This window comes from Sturnira hondurensis, unplaced genomic scaffold (genome assembly GCF_014824575.4).
Source record: "Sturnira hondurensis isolate 20B ecotype Veracruz unplaced genomic scaffold, ASM1482457v3 Scaffold0017436, whole genome shotgun sequence".
Lineage (NCBI taxonomy): Eukaryota > Metazoa > Chordata > Mammalia > Chiroptera > Phyllostomidae > Sturnira > Sturnira hondurensis.
The window spans coordinates 14,589,071-14,608,367 of record NW_028090067.1 but is presented as its reverse complement, the minus strand read 5'-3'; the positions used below and the strand labels follow the sequence as shown (position 1 = coordinate 14,608,367).

At 50.1% G+C, this 19,297-nt stretch overlaps 1 non-coding gene across 1 annotated transcript; it reads right to left on the bottom strand.

The window, feature by feature from the left end:
• Positions 1-7,246: 7,246 nt before the first annotated feature.
• LOC119002568 (U6 spliceosomal RNA) lies at positions 7,247-7,353 on the bottom strand. The gene has a single exon (XR_005069765.1). It is a non-coding gene; the product is annotated as a U6 spliceosomal RNA (small nuclear RNA).
• Between the last annotated feature and the right edge of the window lie 11,944 nt (positions 7,354-19,297).

The following is a 19,297-nucleotide window of genomic DNA, read 5'->3' as shown; positions in this document are numbered from 1 at the left end:
AGTCAATGAATATTTACTGAGAACGTGCCATGTGCAAGCACTGCGTGATGCGCGCCTCACAGGGCTCTGGAGGGGCTAAGAGAGATGTGAGAGGGGCCGGCTGTAGGTAGAGTTACTTAGCAATTGTAAGGAAAGAGGTGTTCCAGCCCCGCCCCCCGGACCTCGGCTTTTTATACGTCCATCACTCCTTCACTAAACTTGTGCAAGTAAACTTGGTCCTGGAGAGTACATTTAGGTTTACTGAGAAGTGGCAAAAGTTGGGTGTCCCCTGTCCCCTTCGCCCGGTTTCCCCCATTGTTACCACTCACACTGACGTTGGTCCATTTGTCAAGACTGAGAAACCAACATTGACACCTTGCCGTTAACCAAACTATAGACTTTATTCGGGGTTCGTCAATTTTCTACAGACATCCCTTTTCTGTTCCACGACCCAGTCCAGGTCACCACGTTGCGTTCAGTGGTCACGTCTCCCCCGCTCCCTCTGGGCTAGAACAGCTTCTGAGAACATCCTTTAATGGGCTGCTTACCACACCCGGACGTGTGCTCGGAGCTTCTGCTTTGGGAAGAAAAACCATGCTAGTGATGGTTTCTCCCCTGTTTCCCACGCTGCTCATGTCTCCAGGGACTTGTGCTCACAGGGTCCTTTTCGCCCGGACATCTCGGCACTGTGACTTGTGACAAGCACTGGATTCACAGGTCTGTCACTGAGTTTCAACTCTTCCACTTGCTCTTAATACTGTGGGGTAAATTGCTCATGTCGGCTTGGATTCTGGAGACAGACACCTTGAATGGCGTGAGCAATGAGGAAAATGCAGTGCCTCACTGAACAAGGAGTCCCGAGGTCCTTCCGTCTCGTCACTCCCCCTCCCACCTTTAGCTTGTCCCCTCACATTCTCCAGCGTCGAAAGGTGACCTTCTGCCTGCTAAGATTGCTGACCTCCGCCCTCCTCTTCAGGCCGTCTCAGGGGGGCTCCACACTGGCTCATTCCCTGTGGCCCACGCCGGGCCCCGTCTGGCCAACGCCTCGTGGCCGCACAGCTACGTCCTGACTTGGCGTCTTCCTCCTCCCGCCTCACTGCCTGGGACCCATCGCCACAGCCTCTTAGTCGTAGACGCTTCAGGCACCTGTCACACAGCAGCCTTTGGTGTGAAACCACCCAGATTCAGAGGGAGGTCTCCCAGCGGCCTCCCCGAAGCCCGTCTCGCTGGGCTTGAGGAGAGAAGCAAGGGTGAGCTCACAGCCCCCTGACCACACCCCAAAGAAATGCCCCTCAGTATCCAATCCTGCTCCAGCATTTAATAGGGTCAGAGGGGTATTGGTCAGCCAAGGACTGCAAAACAGGTGTTCGGGTATCTCCTGATACACCCTGGGGAGGAGGTCGGCTTGCAGGGCGGAAGGTCTTGAAACTTGAAATTGAAATTGATCTAGAACGAGCCCCATTCTAGCATCTGTTTCACTATTAACAGATTTTGTTGCAATTACCAAAATGTAAGGGGCAGGGTGTAGCCCAGAGCCCTGCTTCCTGACTCCCAGAGGTGTCTCCTCCCCCAAACACTGTCTCTCAAGTTTGGGTTCATGTCACACAGTCCAGGGGACAGGCCCATCTCTTGGAATCAACTTTTCTGTCCAAGCCAGCCAGCCTATCTTAGGAACACGCACACAGACACACAGACACACACACACACACACACACACACACACAGATGCTTGCATGCAGGGAAGGCAATTAAAGAAACCAGCGCGGTGACACAGAGGCAGTCTGTCAACTGTGCCAAGTTGACAAATTTTGCATTGTAAACACAAAAACAGGAGCTTACCCCCCTTCCTCCTCCTAAGAGTGTAACCGAAGCAGCACGTCCCTCCCACGGCAGAGGGGACGCCAGGTCTGTAGCACAAATGTGGGCCCCGCTGGCACAGGCAGCGTTGTGGGGGCGGAGGGTGGGGGAGACGGTGGCCAGAGCGTGCTCTGTGGGGACCCTGAGGGCAAAGAAGGGAAGATTGGAACGACTGTAACAGAACAACAATCAAAAGAAGCCACCGAGCCCTGACCCCTTCCCACATTCACAACCCTCTCCCAGTTCGTCCTGTCCCACCCGGTAATGGTAACAGCTCACATCCCTAGTCAGCAGCCTAGGCTTTGACGGAAGTGGGAGGACTATGTGTCCTGTGCTTGTTCTGTGGGCAGGATCCCCCCGCCCCAGGGTTCATCATGATGTCATTGTAGGCAGTGTCAGCTGGCCAGGACCATCTGGGGGTTGAGGGCACAGGTTCTGGGTCGCCCAGACCTGGGGTTTAATCCTCACTTTACCACCTGCTAGCTGTGTGACCTTGGAGAAGTTGTGAATCCCTCTGTGCCTTGGTTTCCTCCCTTGTAAAATGGGTGTGGTAATGGTGGAGATCCCTAATGGCCATTGGTGTAGAGGAGGAAGTTTGAGCTTGCGGAGCAAAAGAGACTCCCTTGTGAAAGTGTGCAGTGAGGGAACCTGGGAATATTAATAAACAAGAGGAGAAGTGGGGAGACGGGATTTATGGGTGATGGGGGAAGGGGCAGCCCTGTAAACAGACGAAGCGGAGGAGTGATATCTCACCACAGCAAAAGTGCCGTTTTCATGCCTGTCTCTCTTGTTAGGTTTAATTGCTCAAGACAAACCACTTTGGTCATCTCTGTTCCCCAGATCAGACGCAGTGCCCAAAACATAAGAGCTGCTAAAAAAACATCAGTATTCAGTCATGCCCTCTCTCACCACATTATCTGGACAGTCTCTTATCTGGTTGGCCCCCCTGGAGTTTTGTTCACATTCTTGGCCCTGTCTGCCTCATTCTCTCTCAAACAACACAATGATTAAGCCCTGCTCCCCAGTACGAAGCCTGGCTCTGCTTAGGGCAGCATGGCAGACATCACCAATCTCAACATGCCCTCTCCCATGGCAGACATCACTAATCGATCATGGCACTCTCTCCTCTGAGTCTGGTCCAGGATTTCAAATCCTTCTCAACTCCATGTTCCATTAACAGTCAGTACCAATGGATACACATTGGGATTTGAGGTGAACCTACCTGCCACCCTTGCTCCAGTGCTGTTTTTGAGAGAAGCCAGGCTCCTCTGTCCCCACTAAACTTGGGCTGTCCCTAGCTCATCGGGGCTCCAGCCACCTGCGAGTTCTGCACTTTGCCTGTGGTTTTCTGGCCTACTTTTCCCCCCACCGTGGTGGCTCTTAAAAATATTTTCCTGGCAGCAAATGGGCGTCTTCCTGCTGGTAGGAAAAGGGAAGAAGAATTAGCAGCTTCCCATCTGAGAAGTTCCACTGGAATTGATTTATCCCAGCAGAAAGAGCCCGGCATTTTCCTTCCAAATTAATATGCAAATGAGCATAAGCAACACCTCCCACGGGCAGGTTCAGAACACAGCGGTATTCTCCCGGAACATTTATTAGCACTATTAATAGAGTTCACTGCTTTCCTCCTCCCCCTTGCTTTTATTGCCATTCTAATTATGGGCCATTTTGTTTCATTTAATTTTTTCCCTGGTTCTGGTGCAGGCCCATTGTCTCCTGCTGGAAAAGAGGCTCTGGCTATTCGAATGGGCAGCGGGAATGGGGGGCTGCATTCTTTGTGGGTGCCTCTCTCCAGGACACTGTTCTCCTCCCCTGCCAACTCGTATTTCTGGCACCAGAGGAGTTTGGGGAGGAAAGCCTTTGAACTAGGAGGGGTTGTCATGTGGAGTGATGTTGAAAACTGTGTAGCCTTTGAAAGGGGCACTCAGTGGAGATGATACCCCTTGGGGAATCCAGACCCTCTGGGATCCTTGCTAAGGACGAGGCACTGTTCCTGGCACCCTGGGTGTATGAACTCACTTCATTTCCACCACAACGCAAGGAGGCCAAGGGTGATTAGCATCTCCACTACTGAGGAGGAAGCCGAGGGACAGAGATGTGCAGTGACTTGCCCGGGAGAGCAAAGCCTGGATCCAGACCCGGTGTTTACAATCGGCGGTCCTCCCCAGAATTCCTCCTGGGACCTCACCATCCCTTTTCATGACAAAGCTGTTAAGCTCAGCCCGGGTTTCTCCTAGAAGGCCACCCTGGCCTACACAGGGACAGAAGACCCCCAGAGTCACCAGGAGTCACCTCTTTGGGGACCTAGGGGGTTGTAAGTAACAAATCAATTATTTTGCTATTGCTGTAGGGAATCAGCTTCTACTCAAAGTTACAGAGCCCCAAACCCTTCCTATATCGACACCCCATTCACACCCTCCCCCAGTTTCTCCCGCCCCACCCCCTGCAGCCCTAACATTCCCCTTCCCGTAACAATCAGCCCAGGCTGTGTACAGGGCAGTGCCTCATCCCTCCCCAGTGCCCGGGGTCATGGATGTTTAGATTCAGCTGCAGTCAAGTCAAGTGCTTTAGTGTATTTGCTAATTTAATTCTGCGTTAGGTCAGTGCTAGGCCCACTGTTGAAGAGTTTAAATGTTCTCCTGGACCCAGCTCCCTCTGTTTTGTCGAGTCCCATTTAAGAAGCCACAATGCACCAAATCGTGGGGAGAGGGAAGAGAATACCATGGAAAATATTAGCTGGAGAGGCCAGGGAGGGTAAGCCAGCTAGGGAGAGCGCAGTGCGTGCTGGCAGCCCCAGGGCCAGGCTGCCCACGGGGAGGGGAGGAGGGGAGGGGAGGGGGGAGGACGCCACTCAAGGGCCAGCAGCCCAGCTGGCAACTCTGTCCGTTGTTCGTTTGGTTTCCTCCAAGGGCCAATGTCCCAGGGCTGCTCCAGGAAGCAGCAAATTCCATTTCCTCTTCTCTTCACATCATTTCCCTCCCTGGCGTAGGGGGGTTACAGGTGCTTTTGGTGGCTTTTTTATTCCCAGCACCAAGAGCAGATGCCAGATGCCTGCTCCCAGCCCTGCCTCAAGCCGGCTGTGGGTTCTTGGGAATAGCACCTCCCATCTCCGAGCCTCAGTTCTCTCCGGTGCACAAGGGGTGGGTTGGACTAGAAATGGTCGTTTCATATTGGGCTCCACGGTGGGTGGGGGTGAGAGAAGGGAGGAAGGGAGGAAGGGCTGGGGAGCTGGAGTTCTTCTTTCATATGGTTTCACGGTTTAAAACTTAGAAACTTCCAGCTTTCTCTCTGTAGAGATAACCCTGTCGCCAGAGATACTCATGAACTCCCCCTACCCCCACCGATTTATTGGATGTGGGGAGGGAAAACACTTCACTTGGGCAGAGCCCCGGAAGAGAAAGAGCATCCTCATGGAAGGCTGGGTAGAGGCCAGCTCCAAGTTCATCTCTAAGACGGGACTCCTCGGGTTCTCTTAGCACTTGTGTCTTTCTACCAAGAGGACAATAGAGATAATAAATAACATCCACATAGCACTTATTTTGTGCCAAGCACTGTTCTAAATGTTCTTCATATATTAATTCTACTCATGGCAACCCTAAGAGGGAAATACAACTATTAGCCCCTGTAAGGGACCTGAGGCTCACGGAGAGGTCAAGGGTGTTGCCCAGGGTCCTGTAGGTAGAAGTGGCAGGGCCAGCATCTGAGCTTGGGAGGCCTAGCCACAAGGCCTGGGCTCTTCAGCATAGGGTGTCCACCCTATCTCAAATCCGGAAGTCATGAGCTGTGTCATTGAAGGATTGCAAATAGTGGAAACTGACCACATGTGTTGCCCTAGGCAACAGAAACTTGTGGAAGCTAGAGGTCCAAGATCCAGGTGTCAGAAGATCTGGTTTCTGCTGTGGCCTCTCTCTTCAGCTTGTAGATGCCGTCTTCTCCCGGGCCTTCTCCTGGTATTTCCTCTGTATGCATCTGCATCCAAATTCCGTCTTCTTTTAGGGACACCAGTCATGTTGGACTAGGGCCGACCCTAGTGACCTCATTTGAATTAATTACCTCTTTAAAGATCTTGTTTCCAAATCAGTCACATCCTGAGATACTAGGGGTTAGGATTTCAATATACAAATTTGGGGAGGGGCACAATTAAGCCCTGAATAGCTGCCTGAAGCACAAAGGGAATCATTGGAAGAACATCAGGGGATGTGTTAGGTAAGCAATAGGTGGTTGGATGCACAGTATCGATGGGATGCACAGCACCCGCTGTACCACGGGGACAGCCTGGGGAGCTTGCAGTCCTGGCCCTGGGGTGGTCCTGATCCCTGGCTGGCCCCTCTCCCCTGAAAGAGCACGTGACTCACTTGAACCTGAGGCACATGTCTGGGCCCCCTAAAGACTGAGGGACTGGGAGAGTGAGGATAGGTCCTGTAGCCTGCCACAGGGGCAGGTGGGTGCTAACGCCCACCAACACTCTCCACCAGGGTGCATGCCTGGCATGGACTGCGGGGTGCTATCACCGAGATTTGCATTCTGAACCATCCTTATTACTCCCCAGTTCTCAGCCACAAAGAACAAATGTCGCCTGTATGTGCTGACTTGTCTCCAGATGCCAGGTTCCATGTGCCTTAAGAGCACCTGCCTGTGCCCAGACAAGTGAGGCCTGGCAGGGGGGGAAACAGAGGGCACCAGATCAGGAGACTCCTCCAAGATCTTTTCACTGGTAAATAAATTCACTTATTCATTCAGTCACCAAATATTTAGGCTTGATTCTAGGCTTGTGATGCTAGGGTACCCAGTGGTGCTAAGCTAGGCATGGTCCCTGCTTTCATGGAGATGGAGGTCAGCAGCTGGGAAGGAATTCTTACTGCTGTCTGATTTCCAAAACCCACGCCTTTACCCCCTGTTTCAGAATGGCTTCTCAGAGAACAGAGCAATTTTCAGGCACACTATTCACTTTTCACTTCTAGCTAGAAGAGCGATGTAGTGTGGTGGGTAAGAGCACGGGCTCTGAGCCTTGGCACTGTGGGTTCAAGTCCCACCTCTGTCATTCACTAGCTGGGTGGCCTTGGCCGTGTCACTTAGTCTCTGTGAGTTTCGCTTTCACCCCCTGTAACATGGGGATGGTGATAACAGGGCCTGTGTCACGCAGTTCCTGAGAGAATGAAGGGAGATAGTTGACACAGGCCATGAGTGAGATCTCGCTGGTGTACCTAGAACAGCGAGGAGCACCTGCTGAAAAGAATGTCTGTTGAATGAATCTATAAATTACCCATGTGGATTTACTAAATTCAATATTTTTTTTTCCAAATTTTTTTATTTAATTATTTTTCAAGTACAGTTTTCTGTCTATTACTCCCATCCCATCCCACCCCCTATCCTCCCCCCTCCCTCCCATTTCCACCCTTCTCAGTTGTTGAAAAATATGGAACGCTTCACGAATTTGCGTGTCATCCTTGCGCGGGGGCCATGCTAATCTTCTCTGTATCATTCCAATTTTAGTACATGTGCTGCCGAAGCGAGCACTAAATTCAATATTCTTAAACCGAGCATTTAAATAAAGGGAATGGCCTCTCCTCATCGGCTTCAGGAGCGGCCTGCCTCCTGTTTGCTCACCTTGCTTGCATGGTGGGAAGGACTGCAGAAGAGCTGGGTTGAGTCTCAGGGTTTTACCCAACGGGATGGGCTTTGCATACTAACCTTCCGCAGTCCCAGTCTCAGATGGAAAGCTGAGATCCTTCACGCCTCCCCCACCCTGCCTCCGTTCAGCAAAGCCTGCTTTGCTCCCTCTGCCCTGTCTCCTGTGAGGTGGTTCTGCCAGGAAGTAGGGGCTCGATTCCAATAGAATCCCTCAATTCTAAAACCAGCGGAAAGAGGGCTTGATTATTACTGGCTCTGTGCTTTATGTTACTGTGAGAGGCAAAGTTTAATAACACGTAGAAATGAGGACAGTTTTTTTTCCAGGTCAGGCTCTGCTGACCAGCACTCAGTTTTCTCGGATTCATCACATCTTCTAAATCAAAAGGACGCAATGTGGGTTTTACTTCCTCCCTTTTCTAAGAAGAGAAAGTCATGACCAATGCGCACGATGCAAGCTGTCCTGCTCTCTTCCTCCCATCAGGTAATTAGATCAAGCCCCGGGGCCCCCCATGGCCCACCCTCAGTGCTGTGTCTCACCAGGCACAACCCCAGTCAACGGTGAAATTAAATAAACAAGGAGGCCATCAGACCGAGGTGGCTGCAATGCTATGCTGGTCTAGGTAAGCAACCCAAAATCTGAGCCTGTAAATACCTCAAGGTTCCACGAGCAAAACCTCAGGAGGCTCTGCCTCCCTGTTCCCTCCGCATGCCCTGCCTTCTCCCAGTCATAAGCACTGGCTATAGCCAGTCAATCATTTTCTTGGGTTGCTTCTGCCTTTTCTCTGTAAAAGCCTTCCCCTCAGCAACTAGCCACTCCCTGTTTGGTGGTGCTCTGTGCTAATCACATTTTTTGCTCCAATAAACACTTAAAAATTTTAAATTTGCCTTTGTTTACTTTTTAACACAACCTAAAGGAAATTAACAGCACTTCGTTTGGCTCTTGGTCTCCCTGTGGGATGCCCACGAAGAGAATCCACTCTATTTATTTGTCCCTGTGAAGTGGATCTAAGATACTGTTGATTATAAGTGATAAGAAAAATCGTTGCTTTCTGCAGCATCAAGGAAGCAATAAGTCTTCCAATTTAATGATGTTCTACAAGCAATTGTAAAATGCATCCTTGGTTCAGCGTTGTTACAACGTGAAAGAAAGGCACGTCTTAGATTCAGGGCCATATAGGAGTACATGCTATAGCAACGGCAACAACAAAAGATAGAAGAGCATATGACCAATCAGTGAGAATCTCTTGTTTGGCCTTTCATAGCTCCGGTCCTACATACCAGAGACAGCTTAATAAATAAATCAATTTTATGGTTTCATCTCTACCACTAAGTGTTTTTTATTTGTTATTGCTTATCAGCTTCTTTTCTTCAGATACACACATTTTAAAAATTGTAGCAAACACAGGTTACCCAGAGAGCTCCCCTCCCCTCCCCTCTCGCCTTCCCTTTTCCTCCCCAGAGGGAATCACTGCCTCGAGTTTCGTGGGCATTACTCTGTCATATGTTGTTGTATTTCTACTATATACGTTTGTATCCATAGCCAAAAATGTTAGTGACTTTCGGTGAGGAAGAGTTTTTCATCATTCTTGTTATTCCATTACAGTTACCCCAATTCTCCCCCCTTTGCCCTCCTCTGCCCAGTTCCACCCCCACTCCCAAAGTCAACCCCCGCCCAATTGTCCATGTCCATCAGGAGGAATATTCTTTTTTTAATATATTTTATTGATTATGCTATTACAGTCGTCCCATTTCCCCCCTTCATTCCCCTCCACCCTGCACACCCCCCCTCCCGCCCACATTCCCCACCTTGAGTTCATGTCCATGGGTCATAAGTTCTTTAGCTTCTACATTTCCCATACTATTCTTACCCTCCCCCTGTCTATTTTCTACCTATCATCTGTGCTACTTATTCTCTGTACCTTTTCCCCCAGGAGGAATATTCTTAAAACACAAAGACCTCCTGAAGACCCCCTTACGTATTCCAGTATCTTTACAGAGATGCCCACCGGGCAGCTGCTTTGCCTCCCTCTTCACTCCACGTGCCCTTCCAGTCATCCAACCTGCCCAATTCTCTATTTTCTCTCTCGACTTCTTATGTAGCAGAGGGTCAGCAGGCTCCTCCTGGAAAGGGCTAGTGACGAGACGCTGTAGTCTTCACGCACTGTGCGTTCTCTGCCTCCAGCACTGGCTCTTGCCCCGGAGTCCGCCACTGCGGCTCCAGCGCAGCCTCGGACTAGAAGCAAATCAGTGAGCGTGGCCGGGTTCAGATACAACCCTGTTTACGGCCACTGGAATTCGAGTTGCGTATACTTTTCGTGGGTCGGGAGATATCATTCTTTTCGGATTTTTGTTTCAATCAGTTAAACATTTAGAACCCTTAGCTCATAGGCTGCACAAAAACAGACAAGAGAGCCGGATTTGGCCTGCGGGCCATGGTTCGGTGACTCCCGATGCGGGTTATTTTTAGCTTCTCAGAGGTTACTAGTATTCTTTCCGCTTCACCCATTATTCCGAGTTGTCCCCAGGGAAAGAGAGGTGTGGGCTGAGAGGGCAGGCCAGGTGCCCCCCTCCCGCGTTGCAGGGTGGGGGTCCTCAGACTTTTAGAACGTTGTCTCTGCTGTACCAAGAGCACACTGTATGTGTACACAGGCACTAACACACGCATGTAAGCACTACCCACACACACTTTATTTCTTCTACACAATCACGCCCCATTTCTCTTCCCCCACTCCCATGCCCTGCCTTGCCTGAGTGCCTCTCCCCTGGCCAGCAGTGGGTCGCCTATAGGTGGGAGAGCCACAGGCAGGGGTGGATTGAAAAAGAAAGGATCTGTGAGTCAGCTCGTATTTGCTCAGCATCCCCAATGGGTCCAGTGCCTGGCTCACTTGTTTTATTCCTTTTACCATCTCCATAATCAAGTGAGGAAACTGAGGCCCGGTGACAATAAGTAACCAGTCTAAGAGATCAGGGCCAGTGACAGAGGTCACAAAACCCACGCCCACTCTGCTCTCGGGACCCCTGAAAGCCGTTACAAAAGTGTCTGTTCCCTTTGTAACGGTTCTCCCTTTGGAGAGCTGAGCACAGGAATTAATAGGACTCGTCCCCACAACGGCACTGCAGAAAGCAGTGACGGGAACCCTGGGCTGGAGGATGGCGGCCCACACTTGTTTCCTGTCTTCTCCCGTAAGAGCCAGTGCCACCTTGGGCCCATCGCTTGGCTTCTCTGGGGGTTTGGGCCATAAAAACTGGATGACGGGATGTTGCCCAGTCCCATCTGGGTGCTGGGAGTGGGACTTTCTCTCCTACACCCTCACTACCCTTCTGGGTGTCAAGATTCTTGGCTTTTGCTTTTCTGAGGGCGGGGTGGCTTACAGAAGCGTGGGGCCATGGAAAAGAGCGATTTCCACGCCGGAAACTCTGGGTCGGGTCGGCTGAGCCCCTGGGCACTGGCTGCAGCCCTGCTGCTGGACAGTCCCTGGGGACCTGTGCCCTGTGTGCCTTCCCGTGCTGTCCTTGTTCAAAGGATGAGGGACAGTCTGGGGTGTGGACCTAGCTCCTCCTTGCCTCTGGGCTGCTGGGCACAGGGAGGGCACAGCAGGCATCTCAGAGCTGCCTCCGAGTTCTCCACGCGGTCTTAGACATTTGACCTTATCTTGGCCACACCTCGTCTCTCCCTCTTCTATTCCAAGTCCAGCGCTAAAGTATAATTTTTAAGAGTTAAAAACATGGCTCTTGTACAGCTATAAAATGAACAAAGACTTTATCTAATTCACTATTTAGTGGAGGGATGAGTAAAATATAAAAACCAGCTCCCCTCTCCCCCAACTAGGGATGTTAAAATTTGCTAGCAGGTGAAAAATTGATTAATATTCTATAGGACAGAAGTTCTCAAATTTTTTGGTCTCAGGACACCTTTACACTCTCTAAATCATTGAGGACTTTGAAAAGCTTTTGTTTTGTGGGTTGTGTCTACCAATATTTGCCACGTTGGAAATGAAAGCTGGGCAAATTTGGGAAGCCAAGCACACACAAACACACATTTTACTGGCTGTTCGAGCCATGACGGCAGCAACACAAGTCACGCAGTCTCTGGAAAACTCTGCTGGATGCTTGTGAGTGAGAGGAAAATAGACAAACGACACCTTAGAGTTATTTCGAAAGGCGTTTTGACCTGACAGACCCCTGGAAGCATCTTGGGCGGTCCCCAGGTGGACGCAGCGGACACTGAGCACCGTTGCTATTGGGTGGTAAAATGCAGCACCTGAGGTTGTTTCTTTCTTATTGGGTGGAAATCAATGATATCTCTACCAGATATAATTCACATTCATTGCCACAGACAGCAATCATTTGCGTTACCGTGAGTTTCCTGCAACTGCGCTCTATAGAACTGTGAAATAGCCTCGTTGATGAAAATCTGCGCAAGATGCTCACCCTCCTAGGAGCAGATAATCCCTCCAGATCTACTGGAGAAGGCTGAGAACTCTACCCAAAGGACACCAGGTCCTTGGTTTTGCTCATTGCCAAGTCTTTGTAGATTTCTCCTGACAGCGGGAAGCCTTCCTCTGGTCTCCCTGGTGACGGGATGATCTGGTCTCTCTGTTCTTTTTCTGGCCTGTTGTTATGGTATAAACTCCATGTCCTGCTTCCCTTGGGTCTGTTCCTTGGGTTCTAAAAAGCTCACTGGAGAAGTAAAAAGAACTCTGGTGAAAACACCACCATAATCCTCATGATGCTCATGGCAATGCAGAAAAGAAGAAGGCGCAGGAAAAACACACTTCGATTTGCTCTCGCTACAGCATGGTTCCTGGAAAGGCCCCTCTGAAGCCTGAAGTTCCAGGAGTTGTGGTGTTTTCGGTGAGGCGGACAGAGCTGTCTGGGGCTGGGGACCGGAAACGGCATTACAGGAAAGCACAGAGGCCACGTCTGGGTGGAAGTCACCTCTGTTTGAGTCCCGCCCTGAAGAGGAAGTTACTCCCTGCGCCCTACTCAGAAGGCCAAAGGAAAAACCTTGATCACGAGGCCAGGATCAGGATTTGGAGGAGAAGCCTCACTGTTGTGTGGGCAAGGCCAGGGGGCATCTCATCGACTCCAGTTGGGAACGTCTGGAAGATTGGTTTAAGGAGAGGAAGAGGGGCAGGGATGTCAGCAAAGGTCTGTCGGGAGCAGGCCTGCCTGTATGAGTCGGCTAGCAAAAGTCCTTGCATATCCTAGGATTGCTGGAAAGCCCTCCTCACACTGTCACCTTGTAGCTGTATCGTGGCCGCTGCGTCCCCGAGGAGACACGCAGATGCACATGCGCACACAACTCCTAGAAAGAAGAAGGTCCCCGGGGCCTTCTGCTGCCTCTCCGGGCCATGGCTCTGTGTAACTCTTCAGGCAGGTGGCAAATAGGTTGTTCTAGCTTTTCAACTTCTGTTGTAGTGGAAGACAAGGAGAAATTGGCTCTAAATAGCCTTTGGGTAGACAATTCGCAACGCCCACCCCAGCCTCCTGGTGAGCAATGCAGAGGTGAGCAGACTCGACACTCCACTATAGGGAAGGAACCACGTAGGAAGGGCAGGCCCTTAGTGTGGCCCACAGATTCTGCCCCTGGCTCCCCGCTGTCATTGCTCTGCCTGCTTCCCCATCTCGTACACCTTCTCAAGTGAGGCCATACCTTCTAGTTTTTTCACTTCCAGTTGTCTGAACTCACTCCATTGTTTCGTACCTTGATTTTGTCATGCTTTCCCGAGTCCATGCTGCCTGGCCACAGTGCCCCGCCCCACCACGTTTCCATGGCGCCCAAGCTGAGCACCAGCGTGAGGAACACTACAATAAACGTGGTCCTGGGACGTAGAGGTGAGCCCTCCCTGGCCTGTATCTTCCGGGAAGGGGCCGGGCTCTGGGCACGGAGCCCATTTCCGAGGGGCTGCATTCTGACAGGGAGCTCGGAAACCATTTACAACATCACAGTCCAGCTGTGTGTGTCTGTTGGCTTTAGGCCACTCACACTTCCTGTGAAGTCTAGAAGTCGCTCCCACTCTCCAGCCCTCAGTTTGCTCCTCTTTCAAATGGGATGACAGGGCTTGCCCTAGCTTCCTGCCCGCCTTCCCCTCTCCGAACACAAGCTGTCCTGCTCGGAGGCTTTGGCCGACGTGCCACCTGCTTGCCATGCTCTTCTCTCTTCCCTTTGCATGGATGGCTGCTCTTCGTCCTTAAGGCCTCGGCTTAAAAGCCACCTCCTCAGAGAGGCCTGCCTAACGTAGACCTGCCCTACTCAGTCCCCCAGTTACGCCACATCTGAGGACCCTGATTATCACATCGCTTCTGAAATGATTTCCCTCATTTACTTACAAACACATTCGTTATTTATCTTCCCCCCTACGATACAATATAAGCTCCACGAACTGTGTTTTAACTGCTATGTCCCCAGAGCCTGGCCCAGTACCCAGAACATAGGAAACAATAAATATTTGTTGGGTGGATCAATAATAGGCAGTTGGTAAATTAGGTTATTTCTAGTGGCATAGATATCATTAGAGAGGGACAGAGAAAGCTGGCCTGGGAGATGGTGGACATCTGGTACCCGAGTGCTATTCTCCGTTGCCACAGAATGATACTCTCAGCTCGGGCATCAACAAATACATCTTCATTCTCTGGGCAGCAGGAGAGCCAGGGATGAAAGCGCACGGGCCAAGGGGGTAAGTCATGTTATCAGGAGACCCGCAGTGGATTCTGGTGCAGTTGGTTTGCCCTCTCCATCCACACAGAAGCCTGGGTGTCTGAGGGCCAGACAGAGAGGGTTGCCTCCGAAGGAATTCGTCCGTGGGAGTGCAGAATGAGCTCAAGTGGTGCCGGAGGCCTGGTTTGGGCCTTTGCCACGTGGGAGCTGCGTGACCCTCGGCAGTGACGTCACTTTTTGAGCCTCATTTCCCCCTTCTTTATGAAGCTGGGTTATAGTGAGTTCAATATAATGCTAACAGACACAAAGGCGTTTGTAAAATGCCAAATGCAACACACACATGAGAGATTCTCCTCCTCTCCCACCTCCTCCTCTTTCCGACTCTAATGCGCTATCATCTCCCAAGTCCACACTTCTGCTGTATACAGCAAATAGCAGGTTTACGAAAGGAGGGAGGGGCCTGCAGGATGACCTGGGTCTCGGTCACATGGCATAGAGGCACGGACACCAGCATTTAGATTTTTTTTGAATCTCACATTAGATGGCCTAGCTGGATATTTTAAAGGGATGGCCCTGGAGCAAACACCTGGGACTAATCGCCTCCACTCCCAGGGTTTGGGTGGGGTCTGTTGGGGACAGCTAAGTAGTGACTATGCTGGGAAACAGTCTGGAGCTACAATGGGACTCAGAGGGGAACAGTGCTATGTTCAACTAGTGCTGTCTGCCATGAACTTGGCAATGATGGCATAGGTGCCCGATACTGGCCCTTCCTGGTCCAAAGTGCTATTTCAGGTGCCTCCTTGCAGTGATTCTCTAACTGAATTGTTACAGTGGGTCAGCCCAGAGATACACGCAGCCTAATATCTTGTCTATGACAGGGGTGCAGAGAGCAGAGAGAAGTATCATAGGAGAGTACACCCATTTTCTGGGGCTTCAGCTTCAAAGTTTAACAACTCACTTCGTAACAGGCCTTGATGATCCATTAGGAGGTAGCCGCTTGTGAATTTACCTAAGCTTTTTGGGAAATGATTTAAAATGTCCACCTCAGCAGCTTCCCGGGGAAAGTGAATTCCTAAGTTTATTACTGGGTGCATCATCTGGTGTTTCTTCTAAAATTTCTGTTTAAATTATTCATGCTACAGAAAAGATGGACAGGGGAGGGTCCCTGCCTCTAACTGGGAGCTGACAAATGTGCCCACTATCACCTGTCTGTGGATTTCATCTCCTTGCCTCTCAGGCTGTACCACTTGGGGATGAAGAGGATGGTCTGGGTGTCAGGCAACAAGCCATCAGATAGCTCTGATTCTTCAAAGCGTGGATGAAATATCATCTCCCCCAGGAAGCCCACTCTAATCCCCAAGGGTAAGAAGAATGAATCTCTTTTTATTCTGAGCTTCCAAAGCACTCAGGCCATATAACAACCACCTGCTGCAGAGAGAAAAAATTGTTGTACTTTGCGAAGCACTGGCGAGTCCTTTTGGGCCCCAACAACTTATAATAGTGATAATAATGATCATTAGGATTAATAGCAAACACATTTGCTATGTGTCAGGTATTTTTTTTTTACATGAATTATCTCATCTTCCCAACAAACTTTTGAGGGAGGCAATAGTATTTCCATTTATAGATGAGGCAACTAGGCACTGGGAGATGAAGTTGTTTTCTTGAATTTAAAGGCAAGAAAGCAGAAGCTCGGAGAAGGTAAGTAAATCAATCGGGGTCATAAAGTCAACAAAAGGCTGAGCTGAGTCTTAGTGCCAAATGCCGCTACACCGAGTGACCTCCGTCTCTCAGTCTCTCCACCTCTTTCAAGAACAGGTCATATTGTACCAGGTGTTCTAAGTAGTTCTATTGCCTGTTTTTCTCAGTGCATCAGACAGTCCTTGAGGTCAAGGCTGTGCTTAATTGTTCCCTTATCTTTATGGATTCTCCTTCCGGGGCAGGGACAAGTATGGGTTCACCAGTTCCTTCCTGTTCTTTGGGGGCGTGCGCTGGACTGCATTGCTAGCCCTTCTTGTAGCCAAGTGAACCGATGTGACGGAGCTGTGGGCAAGGGAAGAGGACCGAAGTCACCTTCCCATTTCCTGGCCTTGCCCCGAATTCAACAGCCCCTCTAGGGTTCTTCATGCTGTTTCTCTCTCCCTGTCTGCCCCCTGGATGCAGAGGACCCAGAGGAAGGCTCCGAGGCCTAGGGGATGGGGAAGCCACGGAGGGCAGGAGCCTGGGTCCCCTAATAACTGCATGGCACAGAGGTCGGTTCCCTTCTTACCCCCTCTGACCCACATTGGGTTCTGATATAAGTGAAAAGTAAACCTTTATTGTGTGAATCCTCATTAAGGTTTTAGGGTTGTTTGTTTTATATATAGTTGTTGGCCTACCCGGAGTAACAAACCATCCTCACCAGCTCTCAGCCTAATTAGCTGATCCTCTGCATAAATAGAGCTTAAAAAAGATGTATGTGTGCGTTGAATCAAACTCTTAGTCTGCCCCTTTGCCAATTAGAATTTTTTTCTAATTTTGATTCATTAAGTCATCGATTCATTCATTTAGCACTTAGCATAAATATCAGCTCTCTACTGCTGTGTAACAATATTACTATAAACTTGTGGCTTAACACAATTCACGTTTATGATCTCACAGTTTCTGTGGGTCAGGAGTCTGGACACGGCTTCGGGGGCTCCTTTGCAAGGTTGTGATTGAGGTAATGGCAAGGGCTGGGTTCTCATCTGGATGCTAGATTGGAGAAGGACCCACTTCCAAAGTCACACATCGCTCCAGGACCGGGGGCTTCTGTTCCCTGATGGCTGTTCGTGAAGTCCACCCTGAGCTCCTAGCATCTGTCTGTGGTGCCTTGACAGGGGGGATGTCCTGATGCGGCTGTGCGCTTGCTCCAGACCAGCAAGAGTGAGAGTCCGCCAAGATGGGCACTCCAGTGTAACACTGCCACATAATCACTTGGGTCAAATCACATATATCGCGTCACTTTTGCTGCATTCTATTGGCTACAGCCAAGTCCCAGGTCACGCCCCCACTCAAGTGTTGTGAGTTATTTTTTTTCCATTTACCCCCTACTTTCCAACCAGCAGCTGTAGCAGGGAAGACTAGCACGGAGAGAGACTTGTGTGTGAGCATGAATGGGTAGTGGGGAGTGCTTGTTCTGAAAAGGACAGGAATTCCCTAAGGTCTAGGGGGTCTAACCAAGGCCCCAGCAGTTAGAGAGCTATGTCTAACCTCCTATTTTACAAATGTATTTCCTCCTTATTAGCTCCGACATGTGAACTCTTGGCCCAGTAGGACCTCACAATAGCTCGAGGCGACCCAGCAGCTGCAGTGACCTGCCAGGGGGCGTGGAGCAGTGAGTGATTGTCATTGAAGCTGAACCTAATGAGTTACATGCCTCTTGACTGTTTACATTTAATTTATCAAAATTATATCACAAAACTGGGGCATGATGAAAGATTGCCATCAAAAAGGAAACTAAGTATAAATAGGTCCTCGGGCACCTAAGCTAGAAGGACTGGGAGGGAAACGGAACCCATTCCCCTTGAGCTTGCCCCCTGTGCCGGGCGCTGTTCTCAAGCCTTCAGATGCACAGAGCCATGTAAACCTCCTAAGTGCTCTGTGAGCTAATGCAATCCATTCACTTTTCGACTGAGTAAGCTGAGGTTCAGAGAGGTCAAGTAACTTGCTCAAGGGCACACAGCTACTAATCGGCAAAGATAGGAATGAACTTGCCTCTGTTTGACTCTAGGGCGGTAGGTATGCTTGCTCAGGGTGGTGCCAGCCCGAGCTCTCTTCACTTCCCTTTATTCTCCACACTAGTTTATGTAGCTCATCTACGTATGGATCTCACAGCCTGGGGCCACTGCTGGGCTGGATACGCCCAGAGTGAGGCTGGAAAAGGAGAGGGGAAGCCATGGAAGGAAGAGCAGAGAAGGGGCAGACAGCTCAGAGACCCTCCAGACCAGCCCTGGAAAGCTATTGATAAATCCTGATCCGTTGAAGAATGTTTGAATTGTGTCTCCAGATTGTCTCTCTCTAGTCTTCTTACTTTTTCTGTCCCACTGTCACCTTCATAGATCTGTATCATCTCTCTCCCACGGACAATTGTAACACTTGGTGGGTGGCCAGCTGTAGGTTTATTCCTGTCCGATACATCTGGGGAGGATAGTTAATGGGCTTTCTCTAAAACAAATTAATCATTTAAATCTCCTGCCTGCATGCTTTAAGGGCTTCCCTTTGCTTTTAGCACCGTATCCAAACTTCTAGGCATGGTTTAGAAGGTTCCACCAAGGTAAACTTTTATTCACCTCCCCATTTCTCATCACTCCTTTCTTGCTCTTTCCAACCAAACAGAACTTTCTCATCCTAAAATGCGTCAACGCTCTCCCTGGCCTCAAGCATTTGTTTGGGACACTCTTGCTTTATCTCCGCATTCCAGATGGTGTTCACATAAACAATGTTTTTCTCTGCCCAGCAGCTTTTCCCTCTTCCAGAAATTGCAGCTGGATTTTCCTTTGAGGAACCCCTGCCCTCAGACCACGTGGTTTGGTAGGAGTGAACCCACATCCCAATTCCTGATCACACGACTCAGGCCTGACTAATCAGTGCCCTATAGGTCCCTGGCCACGGTGAATCCGTTTAGGAATGGACTATGATTCCAGCGTGGCCAAAGAACTTAGCATTTGGGTTTTCCCTGGAACTATTGGGAAAGCAGGTTTCTCCTCCTGGAGTGCTTAAGTCAAAAACACAAGAGCTGAGCTGCTGGGCCCTTCTTCACTGCTGCCTGGAGAAATCCTGCTCGAGAATGAGGCTCACGCAGAGGACCTGGGGACAGAGAGAGACCATGGCTTCCAATATCATTTCAGCACCTGGATCTAGTCATTTCCGAGGCAGGAATCTCTACACTTCTCAGTTCCACGCACCAATGCTTCGTCTATTTCGCTTAGGCCGTTTGAGTCGGATCTCTGTCACTCGCATTCAAGAAGGACATGACTAAGACACTCAGGTTTCCGGTGACAGCTTTCTTCACACCTTCTTTTCCTGTAGAGTCGGCGCAATTTTCACTCTTCTTTGATCGTTAATAGTTTTTGAGTACGTCATATTCTAGGCGCTGGAGCTTTAACAGCGAACTAAACGGGTAAGAATTCTTGCCGCCAGGGCACCTAT